The sequence below is a fragment of the Electrona antarctica genome (assembly GCF_951216825.1).
Source record: "Electrona antarctica genome assembly, chromosome: 16".
Classification (NCBI taxonomy): domain Eukaryota; kingdom Metazoa; phylum Chordata; class Actinopteri; order Myctophiformes; family Myctophidae; genus Electrona; species Electrona antarctica.
In genome coordinates, this window is record NC_136797.1 from 46772869 (window position 1) to 46786110 (window position 13242).

Consider the following 13242-nt stretch of genomic DNA (forward strand, 5'->3'; position numbering starts at 1 on the left):
AAGAAAATGACATGGAGCACGGTGGTGCGCTCGGTTGTCTTGAGTGCAAATAGGTGTGAGCGCTTTAACTAATAGTATCGAAGGTTCTCAAAATGCGTCAAAGTCTTAATATCTACAAGCTCACATACTGCCACTGTGTCTTGTGTGTGTGCTTAAAGGGGAAATTTTAAGACTTGGTTGTTGGGTACCGCAAAGAGGCCATTGTTACGCCCACGTGGAGGGGACTAGTCGTTGACTGACCGGCAGGGCACTGGTGTGTGGATTGAGTGCTTTCCTCTATGGCCAGCATGTACAACTCATACTTACCTGGCAGGGGAGACACCATGATCATGAAGGTGGTTCACCCTCGGCGAGGCTCAGCCATTGCACCCCGTGCTTTGCTGACCCGGGCGAATTCCCCAAATGTGGGAATCTCGACTGCACCATTTTTGGTAGTGGGGGACTGCGTTCGCGCTCTCCCCTGATTAAGTGTTGAAAACATGCGGATAGTGCTGGAAAGGAGCCCTACCCTACCTGGAAAAACACCCAATGTGGCGTTTTGCCTGGCTCTCCACGCGGCCCCGGGGAGCCTTGTCACCCAGGAGGGGGAGGGGGTGGCCTGGGCCAGCCTCTAACGTGACTTCCGGGGCACGAGTGTAAAATCTTCAAAGTGTGGACAGCAGAAAGTCGTTTTGCCCGGCCCTCCACTCGGACCCAGGAAGCCTTGGGCCCCCACCGGGGTGCCAGGCCCGAAGCCAGCTAAACCCACGACCCGGCTCTCCATCCGAACCCGGGTACCTTTTGCCCTGCTCTCCACTCGGACCCAGGGAGCCCTGGTCCCCCACCGGGGTGCCAGGCCCGAAACCAGCTAAACCCACGACCCGGCTCTCCATCCGAACCCGGGTACCCACTCTTAAGCACCCCCCCCCGGAATCTTCACAATCTAACACCAGGTGCTGTAAGCTTTTCATTAACGCATTGGCTACTGCCATCTGCTGTATATGGGCCGTACCGGCCACCGCTGCCTTTGCTTACGGCCATACCACCCTGAACACGCCCGATCTCGTCCGATCTCGGAAGCTAAGCAGGGTCGGGCCCGGTTAGTACTTGGATGGGAGACCGCCTGGGAATACCAGGTGCTGTAAGCATTTTCATGTCGGCATACTGAATGAGCAATGGTCATTCATGAATGGCCATGCTAAACACTAGATCTTTGTGCACCACTAAAACGTTTTGCCCCCCAAAGCGCATAGGCCACGCCTACATCATTAAACCCCACCCTCAATCCGACAGGCCCCGCTTTCAACCCGGACACCCGCTCTTAACCACCCACCCAAGACGCCTTAAACCCAGCCGCGGGGGCACAGGGCCACCTCGGACTGTGAAAAAACGCATGTGCTGTTTTGCGGAGCTGCCCACGCCAAGTGTGTGCGTGCACGCGCGCCGTTAAGCGCTTGACCGGCGCGGCTAGAGGCTTTGCCGGCCGCTGTGGCAAGCGGGTAGAATTACTCGGGTCTCTCTTCATGACGAATAAGCCTTTCGCCTTTTACTAAAGACTTCCGTGGAGAGGGACGTTGATGAGTTATGGATATTTTTGGAAGGCCTTGCCCATTGGACAAGGCCAGCTCAGCTGTTGAAGAAAATGACATGGAGCACGGTGGTGCGCTCGGTTGTCTTGAGTGCAAATAGGTGTGAGCGCTTTAACTAATAGTATCGAAGGTTCTCAAAATGCGTCAAAGTCTTAATATCTACAAGCTCACATACTGCCACTGTGTCTTGTGTGTGTGCTTAAAGGGGAAATTTTAAGACTTGGTTGTTGGGTACCGCAAAGAGGCCATTGTTACGCCCACGTGGAGGGGACTAGTCGTTGACTGACCGGCAGGGCACTGGTGTGTGGATTGAGTGCTTTCCTCTATGGCCAGCATGTACAACTCATACTTACCTGGCAGGGGAGACACCATGATCATGAAGGTGGTTCACCCTCGGCGAGGCTCAGCCATTGCACCCCGTGCTTTGCTGACCCGGGCGAATTCCCCAAATGTGGGAATCTCGACTGCACCATTTTTGGTAGTGGGGGACTGCGTTCGCGCTCTCCCCTGATTAAGTGTTGAAAACATGCGGATAGTGCTGGAAAGGAGCCCTACCCTACCTGGAAAAACACCCAATGTGGCGTTTTGCCTGGCTCTCCACGCGGCCCCGGGGAGCCTTGTCACCCAGGAGGGGGAGGGGGTGGCCTGGGCCAGCCTCTAACGTGACTTCCGGGGCACGAGTGTAAAATCTTCAAAGTGTGGACAGCAGAAAGTCGTTTTGCCCGGCCCTCCACTCGGACCCAGGAAGCCTTGGGCCCCCACCGGGGTGCCAGGCCCGAAGCCAGCTAAACCCACGACCCGGCTCTCCATCCGAACCCGGGTACCTTTTGCCCTGCTCTCCACTCGGACCCAGGGAGCCCTGGTCCCCCACCGGGGTGCCAGGCCCGAAGCCAGCTAAACCCACGACCCGGCTCTCCATCCGAACCCGGGTACCCACTCTTAAGCACCCCCCCCCGGAATCTTCACAATCTAACACCAGGTGCTGTAAGCTTTTCATTAACGCATTGGCTACTGCCATCTGCTGTATATGGGCCGTACCGGCCATCGCTGCCTTTGCTTACGGCCATACCACCCTGAACACGCCCGATCTCGTCCGATCTCGGAAGCTAAGCAGGGTCGGGCCCGGTTAGTACTTGGATGGGAGACCGCCTGGGAATACCAGGTGCTGTAAGCATTTTCATGTCGGCATACTGAATGAGCAATGGTCATTCATGAATGGCCATGCTAAACACTAGATCTTTGTGCACCACTAAAACGTTTTGCCCCCCAAAGCGCATAGGCCACGCCTACATCATTAAACCCCACCCTCAATCCGACAGGCCCCGCTTTCAACCCGGTCACCCGCTCTTAACCACCCACCCAAGACGCCTTAAACCCAGCCGCGGGGGCACAGGGCCACCTCGGACTGTGAAAAAACGCATGTGCTGTTTTGCGGAGCTGCCCACGCCAAGTGTGTGCGTGCACGCGCGCCGTTAAGCGCTTGACCGGCGCGGCTAGAGGCTTTGCCGGCCGCTGTGGCAAGCGGGTAGAATTACTCGGGTCTCTCTTCATGACGAATAAGCCTTTCGCCTTTTACTAAAGACTTCCGTGGAGAGGCACGTTGATGAGTTATGGATATTTTTGGAAGGCCTTGCCCATTGGACAAGGCCAGCTCAGCTGTTGAAGAAAATGACATGGAGCACGGTGGTGCGCTCGGTTGTCTTGAGTGCAAATAGGTGTGAGCGCTTTAACTAATAGTATCGAAGGTTCTCAAAATGCGTCAAAGTCTTAATATCTACAAGCTCACATACTGCCACTGTGTCTTGTGTGTGTGCTTAAAGGGGAAATTTTAAGACTTGGTTGTTGGGTACCGCAAAGAGGCCATTGTTACGCCCACGTGGAGGGGACTAGTCGTTGACTGACCGGCAGGGCACTGGTGTGTGGATTGAGTGATTTCCTCTATGGCCAGCATGTACAACTCATACTTACCTGGCAGGGGAGACACCATGATCATGAAGGTGGTTCACCCTCGGCGAGGCTCAGCCATTGCACCCCGTGCTTTGCTGACCCGGGCGAATTCCCCAAATGTGGGAATCTCGACTGCACCATTTTTGGTAGTGGGGGACTGCGTTCGCGCTCTCCCCTGATTAAGTGTTGAAAACATGCGGATAGTGCTGTAAAGGAGCCCTACCCTACCTGGAAAAACACCCAATGTGGCGTTTTGCCTGGCTCTCCACGCGGCCCCGGGGAGCCTTGTCACCCAGGAGGGGGAGGGGGTGGCCTGGGCCAGCCTCTAACGTGACTTCCGGGGCACGAGTGTAAAATCTTCAAAGTGTGGACAGCAGAAAGTCGTTTTGCCCGGCCCTCCACTCGGACCCAGGAAGCCTTGGGCCCCCACCGGGGTGCCAGGCCCGAAGCCAGCTAAACCCACGACCCGGCTCTCCATCCGAACCCGGGTACCTTTTGCCCTGCTCTCCACTCGGACCCAGGGAGCCCTGGTCCCCCACCGGGGTGCCAGGCCCGAAGCCAGCTAAACCCACGACCCGGCTCTCCATCCAAACCCGGGTACCCACTCTTAAGCACCCCCCCCCCCCCCGGAATCTTCACAATCTAACACCAGGTGCTGTAAGCTTTTCATTAACGCATTGGCTACTGCCATCTGCTGTATATGGGCCGTACCGGCCACCGCTGCCTTTGCTTACGGCCATACCACCCTGAACACGCCCGATCTCGTCCGATCTCGGAAGCTAAGCAGGGTCGGGCCCGGTTAGTACTTGGATGGGAGACCGCCTGGGAATACCAGGTGCTGTAAGCATTTTCATGTCGGCATACTGAATGAGCAATGGTCATTCATGAATGGCCATGCTAAACACTAGATCTTTGTGCACCACTAAAACGTTTTGCCCCCCAAAGCGCATAGGCCACGCCTACATCATTAAACCCCACCCTCAATCCGACAGGCCCCGCTTTCAACCCGGACACCCGCTCTTAACCACCCACCCAAGACGCCTTAAACCCAGCCGCGGGGGCACAGGGCCACCTCGGACTGTGAAAAAACGCATGTGCTGTTTTGCGGAGCTGCCCACGCCAAGTGTGTGCGTGCACGCGCGCCGTTAAGCACTTGACCGGCGCGGCTAGAGGCTTTGCCGGCCGCTGTGGCAAGCGGGTAGAATTACTCGGGTCTCTCTTCATGACGAATAAGCCTTTCGCCTTTTACTAAAGACTTCCGTGGAGAGGGACGTTGATGAGTTATGGATATTTTTGGAAGGCCTTGCCCATTGGACAAGGCCAGCTCAGCTGTTGAAGAAAATGACATGGAGCACGGTGGTGCGCTCGGTTGTCTTGAGTGCAAATAGGTGTGAGCGCTTTAACTAATAGTATCGAAGGTTCTCAAAATGCGTCAAAGTCTTAATATCTACAAGCTCACATACTGCCACTGTGTCTTGTGTGTGTGCTTAAAGGGGAAATTTTAAGACTTGGTTGTTGGGTACCGCAAAGAGGCCATTGTTACGCCCACGTGGAGGGGACTAGTCGTTGACTGACCGGCAGGGCACTGGTGTGTGGATTGAGTGCTTTCCTCTATGGCCAGCATGTACAACTCATACTTACCTGGCAGGGGAGACACCATGATCATGAAGGTGGTTCACCCTCGGCGAGGCTCAGCCATTGCACCCCGTGCTTTGCTGACCCGGGCGAATTCCCCAAATGTGGGAATCTCGACTGCACCATTTTTGGTAGTGGGGGACTGCGTTCGCGCTCTCCCCTGATTAAGTGTTGAAAACATGCGGATAGTGCTGGAAAGGAGCCCTACCCTACCTGGAAAAACACCCAATGTGGCGTTTTGCCTGGCTCTCCACGCGGCCCCGGGGAGCCTTGTCACCCAGGAGGGGGAGGGGGTGGCCTGGGCCAGCCTCTAACGTGACTTCCGGGGCACGAGTGTAAAATCTTCAAAGTGTGGACAGCAGAAAGTCGTTTTGCCCGGCCCTCCACTCGGACCCAGGAAGCCTTGGGCCCCCACCGGGGTGCCAGGCCCGAAGCCAGCTAAACCCACGACCCGGCTCTCCATCCGAACCCGGGTACCTTTTGCCCTGCTCTCCACTCGGACCCAGGGAGCCCTGGTCCCCCACCGGGGTGCCAGGCCCGAAGCCAGCTAAACCCACGACCCGGCTCTCCATCCGAACCCGGGTACCCACTCTTAAGCACCCCCCCCCGGAATCTTCACAATCTAACACCAGGTGCTGTAAGCTTTTCATTAACGCATTGGCTACTGCCATCTGCTGTATATGGGCCGTACCGGCCACCGCTGCCTTTGCTTACGGCCATACCACCCTGAACACGCCCGATCTCGTCCGATCTCGGAAGCTAAGCAGGGTCGGGCCCGGTTAGTACTTGGATGGGAGACCGCCTGGGAATACCAGGTGCTGTAAGCATTTTCATGTCGGCATACTGAATGAGCAATGGTCATTCATGAATGGCCATGCTAAACACTAGATCTTTGTGCACCACTAAAACGTTTTGCCCCCCAAAGCGCATAGGCCACGCCTACATCATTAAACCCCACCCTCAATCCGACAGGCCCCGCTTTCAACCCGGACACCCGCTCTTAACCACCCACCCAAGACGCCTTAAACCCAGCCGCGGGGGCACAGGGCCACCTCGGACTGTGAAAAAACGCATGTGCTGTTTTGCGGAGCTGCCCACGCCAAGTGTGTGCGTGCACGCGCGCCGTTAAGCGCTTGACCGGCGCGGCTAGAGGCTTTGCCGGCCGCTGTGGCAAGCGGGTAGAATTACTCGGGTCTCTCTTCATGACGAATAAGCCTTTCGCCTTTTACTAAAGACTTCCGTGGAGAGGGACGTTGATGAGTTATGGATATTTTTGGAAGGCCTTGCCCATTGGACAAGGCCAGCTCAGCTGTTGAAGAAAATGACATGGAGCACGGTGGTGCGCTCGGTTGTCTTGAGTGCAAATAGGTGTGAGCGCTTTAACTAATAGTATCGAAGGTTCTCAAAATGCGTCAAAGTCTTAATATCTACAAGCTCACATACTGCCACTGTGTCTTGTGTGTGTGCTTAAAGGGGAAATTTTAAGACTTGGTTGTTGGGTACCGCAAAGAGGCCATTGTTACGCCCACGTGGAGGGGACTAGTCGTTGACTGACCGGCAGGGCACTGGTGTGTGGATTGAGTGCTTTCCTCTATGGCCAGCATGTACAACTCATACTTACCTGGCAGGGGAGACACCATGATCATGAAGGTGGTTCACCCTCGGCGAGGCTCAGCCATTGAACCCCGTGCTTTGCTGACCCGGGCGAATTCCCCAAATGTGGGAATCTCGACTGCACCATTTTTGGTAGTGGGGGACTGCGTTCGCGCTCTCCCCTGATTAAGTGTTGAAAACATGCGGATAGTGCTGGAAAGGAGCCCTACCCTACCTGGAAAAACACCCAATGTGGCGTTTTGCCTGGCTCTCCACGTGGCCCCGGGGAGCCTTGTCACCCAGGAGGGGGAGGGGGTGGCCTGGGCCAGCCTCTAACGTGACTTCCGGGGCACGAGTGTAAAATCTTCAAAGTGTGGACAGCAGAAAGTCGTTTTGCCCGGCCCTCCACTCGGACCCAGGAAGCCTTGGGCCCCCACCGGGGTGCCAGGCCCGAAGCCAGCTAAACCCACGACCCGGCTCTCCATCCGAACCCGGGTACCTTTTGCCCTGCTCTCCACTCGGACCCAGGGAGCCCTGGTCCCCCACCGGGGTGCCAGGCCCGAAGCCAGCTAAACCCACGACCCGGCTCTCCATCCGAACCCGGGTACCCACTCTTAAGCACCCCCCCCCCGGAATCTTCACAATCTAACACCAGGTGCTGTAAGCTTTTCATTAACGCATTGGCTACTGCCATCTGCTGTATATGGGCCGTACCGGCCACCGCTGCCTTTGCTTACGGCCATACCACCCTGAACACGCCCGATCTCATCCGATCTCGGAAGCTAAGCAGGGTCGGGCCCGGTTAGTACTTGGATGGGAGACCGCCTGGGAATACCAGGTGCTGTAAGCATTTTCATGTCGGCATACTGAATGAGCAATGGTCATACATGAATGGCCATGCTAAACACTAGATCTTTGTGCACCACTAAAACGTTTTGCCCCCCAAAGCGCATAGGCCACGCCTACATCATTAAACCCCACCCTCAATCCGACAGGCCCCGCTTTCAACCCGGACACCCGCTCTTAACCACCCACCCAAGACGCCTTAAACCCAGCCGCGGGGGCACAGGGCCACCTCGGACTGTGAAAAAACGCATGTGCTGTTTTGCGGAGCTGCCCACGCCAAGTGTGTGCGTGCACGCGCGCCGTTAAGCGCTTGACCGGCGCGGCTAGAGGCTTTGCCGGCCGCTGTGGCAAGCGGGTAGAATTACTCGGGTCTCTCTTCATGACGAATAAGCCTTTCGCCTTTTACTAAAGACTTCCGTGGAGAGGGACGTTGATGAGTTATGGATATTTTTGGAAGGCCTTGCCCATTGGACAAGGCCAGCTCAGCTGTTGAAGAAAATGACATGGAGCACGGTGGTGCGCTCGGTTGTCTTGAGTGCAAATAGGTGTGAGCGCTTTAACTAATAGTATCGAAGGTTCTCAAAATGCGTCAAAGTCTTAATATCTACAAGCTCACATACTGCCACTGTGTCTTGTGTGTGTGCTTAAAGGGGAAATTTTAAGACTTGGTTGTTGGGTACCGCAAAGAGGCCATTGTTACGCCCACGTGGAGGGGACTAGTCGTTGACTGACCGGCAGGGCACTGGTGTGTGGATTGAGTGCTTTCCTCTATGGCCAGCATGTACAACTCATACTTACCTGGCAGGGGAGACACCATGATCATGAAGGTGGTTCACCCTCGGCGAGGCTCAGCCATTGCACCCCGTGCTTTGCTGACCCGGGCGAATTCCCCAAATGTGGGAATCTCGACTGCACCATTTTTGGTAGTGGGGGACTGCGTTCGCGCTCTCCCCTGATTAAGTGTTGAAAACATGCGGATAGTGCTGGAAAGGAGCCCTACCCTACCTGGAAAAACACCCAATGTGGCGTTTTGCCTGGCTCTCCACGCGGCCCCGGGGAGCCTTGTCACCCAGGAGGGGGAGGGGGTGGCCTGGGCCAGCCTCTAACGTGACTTCCGGGGCACGAGTGTAAAATCTTCAAAGTGTGGACAGCAGAAAGTCGTTTTGCCCGGCCCTCCACTCGGACCCAGGAAGCCTTGGGCCCCCACCGGGGTGCCAGGCCCGAAGCCAGCTAAACCCACGACCCGGCTCTCCATCCGAACCCGGGTACCTTTTGCCCTGCTCTCCACTCGGACCCAGGGAGCCCTGGTCCCCCACCGGGGTGCCAGGCCCGAAGCCAGCTAAACCCACGACCCGGCTCTCCATCCGAACCCGGGTACCCACTCTTAAGCACCCCCCCCCGGAATCTTCACAATCTAACACCAGGTGCTGTAAGCTTTTCATTAACGCATTGGCTACTGCCATCTGCTGTATATGGGCCGTACCGGCCACCGCTGCCTTTGCTTACGGCCATACCACCCTGAACACGCCCGATCTCGTCCGATCTCGGAAGCTAAGCAGGGTCGGGCCCGGTTAGTACTTGGATGGGAGACCGCCTGGGAATACCAGGTGCTGTAAGCATTTTCATGTCGGCATACTGAATGAGCAATGGTCATTCATGAATGGCCATGCTAAACACTAGATCTTTGTGCACCACTAAAACGTTTTGCCCCCCAAAGCGCATAGGCCACGCCTACATCATTAAACCCCACCCTCAATCCGACAGGCCCCGCTTTCAACCCGGACACCCGCTCTTAACCACCCACCCAAGACGCCTTAAACCCAGCCGCGGGGGCACAGGGCCACCTCGGACTGTGAAAAAACGCATGTGCTGTTTTGCGGAGCTGCCCACGCCAAGTGTGTGCGTGCACGCGCGCCGTTAAGCGCTTGACCGGCGCGGCTAGAGGCTTTGCCGGCCGCTGTGGCAAGCGGGTAGAATTACTCGGGTCTCTCTTCATGACGAATAAGCCTTTCGCCTTTTACTAAAGACTTCCGTGGAGAGGGACGTTGATGAGTTATGGATATTTTTGGAAGGCCTTGCCCATTGGACAAGGCCAGCTCAGCTGTTGAAGAAAATGACATGGAGCACGGTGGTGCGCTCGGTTGTCTTGAGTGCAAATAGGTGTGAGCGCTTTAACTAATAGTATCGAAGGTTCTCAAAATGCGTCAAAGTCTTAATATCTACAAGCTCACATACTGCCACTGTGTCTTGTGTGTGTGCTTAAAGGGGACATTTTAAGACTTGGTTGTTGGGTACCGCAAAGAGGCCATTGTTACGCCCACGTGGAGGGGACTAGTCGTTGACTGACCGGCAGGGCACTGGTGTGTGGATTGAGTGCTTTCCTCTATGGCCAGCATGTACAACTCATACTTACCTGGCAGGGGAGACACCATGATCATGAAGGTGGTTCACCCTCGGCGAGGCTCAGCCATTGAACCCCGTGCTTTGCTGACCCGGGCGAATTCCCCAAATGTGGGAATCTCGACTGCACCATTTTTGGTAGTGGGGGACTGCGTTCGCGCTCTCCCCTGATTAAGTGTTGAAAACATGCGGATAGTGCTGGAAAGGAGCCCTACCCTACCTGGAAAAACACCCAATGTGGCGTTTTGCCTGGCTCTCCACGCGGCCCCGGGGAGCCTTGTCACCCAGGAGGGGGAGGGGGTGGCCTGGGCCAGCCTCTAACGTGACTTCCGGGGCACGAGTGTAAAATCTTCAAAGTGTGGACAAAAGAAAGTCGTTTTGCCCGGCCCTCCACTCGGACCCAGGAAGCCTTGGGCCCCCACCGGGGTGCCAGGCCCGAAGCCAGCTAAACCCACGACCCGGCTCTCCATCCGAACCCGGGTACCTTTTGCCCTGCTCTCCACTCGGACCCAGGGAGCCCTGGTCCCCCACCGGGGTGCCAGGCCCGAAGCCAGCTAAACCCACGACCCGGCTCTCCATCCGAACCCGGGTACCCACTCTTAAGCACCCCCCCCCCGGAATCTTCACAATCTAACACCAGGTGCTGTAAGCTTTTCATTAACGCATTGGCTACTGCCATCTGCTGTATATGGGCCGTACCGGCCACCGCTGCCTTTGCTTACGGCCATACCACCCTGAACACGCCCGATCTCATCCGATCTCGGAAGCTAAGCAGGGTCGGGCCCGGTTAGTACTTGGATGGGAGACCGCCTGGGAATACCAGGTGCTGTAAGCATTTTCATGTCGGCATACTGAATGAGCAATGGTCATACATGAATGGCCATGCTAAACACTAGATCTTTGTGCACCACTAAAACGTTTTGCCCCCCAAAGCGCATAGGCCACGCCTACATCATTAAACCCCACCCTCAATCCGACAGGCCCCGCTTTCAACCCGGACACCCGCTCTTAACCACCCACCCAAGACGCCTTAAACCCAGCCGCGGGGGCACAGGGCCACCTCGGACTGTGAAAAAACGCATGTGCTGTTTTGCGGAGCTGCCCACGCCAAGTGTGTGCGTGCACGCGCGCCGTTAAGCGCTTGACCGGCGCGGCTAGAGGCTTTGCCGGCCGCTGTGGCAAGCGGGTAGAATTACTCGGGTCTCTCTTCATGACGAATAAGCCTTTCGCCTTTTACTAAAGACTTCCGTGGAGAGGGACGTTGATGAGTTATGGATATTTTTGGAAGGCCTTGCCCATTGGACAAGGCCAGCTCAGCTGTTGAAGAAAATGACATGGAGCACGGTGGTGCGCTCGGTTGTCTTGAGTGCAAATAGGTGTGAGCGCTTTAACTAATAGTATCGAAGGTTCTCAAAATGCGTCAAAGTCTTAATATCTACAAGCTCACATACTGCCACTGTGTCTTGTGTGTGTGCTTAAAGGGGAAATTTTAAGACTTGGTTGTTGGGTACCGCTAAGAGGCCATTGTTACGCCCACGTGGAGGGGACTAGTCGTTGACTGACCGGCAGGGCACTGGTGTGTGGATTGAGTGCTTTCCTCTATGGCCAGCATGTACAACTCATACTTACCTGGCAGGGGAGACACCATGATCATGAAGGTGGTTCACCCTCGGCGAGGCTCAGCCATTGCACCCCGTGCTTTGCTGACCCGGGCGAATTCCCCAAATGTGGGAATCTCGACTGCACCATTTTTGGTAGTGGGGGACTGCGTTCGCGCTCTCCCCTGATTAAGTGTTGAAAACATGCGGATAGTGCTGGAAAGGAGCCCTACCCTACCTGGAAAAACACCCAATGTGGCGTTTTGCCTGGCTCTCCACGCGGCCCCGGGGAGCCTTGTCACCCAGGAGGGGGAGGGGGTGGCCTGGGCCAGCCTCTAACGTGACTTCCGGGGCACGAGTGTAAAATCTTCAAAGTGTGGACAGCAGAAAGTCGTTTTGCCCGGCCCTCCACTCGGACCCAGGAAGCCTTGGGCCCCCACCGGGGTGCCAGGCCCGAAGCCAGCTAAACCCACGACCCGGCTCTCCATCCGAACCCGGGTACCTTTTGCCCTGCTCTCCACTCGGACCCAGGGAGCCCTGGTCCCCCACCGGGGTGCCAGGCCCGAAGCCAGCTAAACCCACGACCCGGCTCTCCATCCGAACCCGGGTACCCACTCTTAAGCACCCCCCCCCGGAATCTTCACAATCTAACACCAGGTGCTGTAAGCTTTTCATTAACGCATTGGCTACTGCCATCTGCTGTATATGGGCCGTACCGGCCACCACTGCCTTTGCTTACGGCCATACCACCCTGAACACGCCCGATCTCGGAAGCTAAGCAGGGTCGGGCCCGGTTAGTACTTGGATGGGAGACCGCCTGGGAATACCAGGTGCTGTAAGCATTTTCATGTCGGCATACTGAATGAGCAATGGTCATTCATGAATGGCCATGCTAAACACTAGATCTTTGTGCACCACTAAAACGTTTTGCCCCCCAAAGCGCATAGGCCACGCCTACATCATTAAACCCCACCCTCAATCCGACAGGCCCCGCTTTCAACCCGGACACCCGCTCTTAACCACCCACCCAAGACGCCTTAAACCCAGCCGCGGGGGCACAGGGCCACCTCGGACTGTGAAAAAACGCATGTGCTGTTTTGCGGAGCTGCCCACGCCAAGTGTGTGCGTGCACGCGCGCCGTTAAGCGCTTGACCGGCGCGGCTAGAGGCTTTGCCGGCCGCTGTGGCAAGCGGGTAGAATTACTCGGGTCTCTCTTCATGACGAATAAGCCTTTCGCCTTTTACTAAAGACTTCCGTGGAGAGGGACGTTGATGAGTTATGGATATTTTTGGAAGGCCTTGCCCATTGGACAAGGCCAGCTCAGCTGTTGAAGAAAATGACATGGAGCACGGTGGTGCGCTCGGTTGTCTTGAGTGCAAATAGGTGTGAGCGCTTTAACTAATAGTATCGAAGGTTCTCAAAATGCGTCAAAGTCTTAATATCTACAAGCTCACATACTGCCACTGTGTCTTGTGTGTGTGCTTAAAGGGGACATTTTAAGACTTGGTTGTTGGGTACCGCAAAGAGGCCATTGTTACGCCCACGTGGAGGGGACTAGTCGTTGACTGACCGGCAGGGCACTGGTGTGTGGATTGAGTGCTTTCCTCTATGGCCAGCATGTACAACTCATACTTACGTGGCAGGGGAGACACCAT